The 1,183-nt window shown below is 40.1% G+C and overlaps 1 protein-coding gene across 10 annotated transcripts in view; it reads right to left on the reverse strand.

Annotated features, from left to right (window-relative positions):
• The window catches only part of CDKAL1 (CDK5 regulatory subunit associated protein 1 like 1), a 678,378-nt gene that overhangs the window by 337,986 nt on the left and 339,209 nt on the right, over positions 1–1,183 (reverse strand). The gene's annotated exons all lie outside the window — the stretch shown is intronic.

Below are 1,183 nucleotides of genomic sequence, written 5' to 3' on the forward strand. Positions count from 1 at the left end.
GCATCGGCAGGCGGACTCTCAACCACTGCGCCACCAGGGAAGCCCCGGCCTCCCCTTTAAGAGGCCTGGCATGCTAATCAATTCTTCTTCTGAGCCTGCCTTGTCCCATCCCCACTCGTGGGCTCTTCTTTTCAACGAAAGGGTAGAAAAGGCAGCTGCTTTTCTTGTGGTGCTCATTTAACTTAACTCCTTTCTAAAAAAAATCTCCAGTTAAATCATCTTTAATTAAAGGGTTTAGATTGGGGTCTTCTTGGAAAGCAAGGCTCATCCCAACAGTGTAAAATAACCTAAATTGTCCCTCCCCCCTTATCCCAAGGTTTACGGCATTAGGAGATTAAATGTATAATCCCAGCCTTCAACCCCATCCACCCTTTACATCTCAGTGGGTTTTGGTCTAAGAAGGTGGTCTTTTCCATAAAGAGAGTCATGTCTCCAGCAGAAAACTGGTTGCTTGCTGAACACTTTAAGTTAATTGTCTAGGACCATTTTGAATCCATATGAGTAGTGTAGGAATCCTGAAACAATCAAACTTAATAGTTAGTTTCCAAATTATTAAGTACATTTAGACAAGACTGCCACACTGCTCAACACTCTACCTGGCAGATCCTAACACATATTCATCCATCATTTAAATATAAGTTTCAAACAGCAATTTTTTAAAAAACTCACTTTTACCAAAAGAAGTTCCAAGTCTAAAGGCCTTTTTTATTTTCCTTTGGAGATAGTAGATCTGAGTAAAATATGATTTCTGAGACCATCCTCTGAACTCAAGACCATTTTAACCTGACTGAGTTCTACGTACTCCAGAGTTCCAAGGCCACGGCTCTCTTTGGAAGATAGGTTTATTCTGAGACAGGTCGGGAGAGGAGAGGGATGGAGTTTTCATCCTGGTGATCCCTGCCGCACCCAGCAGTCTCAGTCTCCAAAAATGGGGCACAGAAACCTAACCTATGTTGAAATGTTAACTGAAAAATGAAAGCACCACATTAATTTGATGAGTTCATAAATCAAACCCAACTATATATACTTATTTCTAAACCACAAAACCCACTCCCTGGCTTTCATCACTGATTTAAAATATTCTTTTTTTTTTAACATCTTTATTGGAGTATAACTGCTTTACACTGGTGTGTTAGTTTCTGCTTTACAACAAAGTGAATCAGTTATACATGTACACATGTTC

This window comes from Physeter macrocephalus, chromosome 18 (genome assembly GCF_002837175.3).
Source record: "Physeter macrocephalus isolate SW-GA chromosome 18, ASM283717v5, whole genome shotgun sequence".
Taxonomy (NCBI): domain Eukaryota; kingdom Metazoa; phylum Chordata; class Mammalia; order Artiodactyla; family Physeteridae; genus Physeter; species Physeter macrocephalus.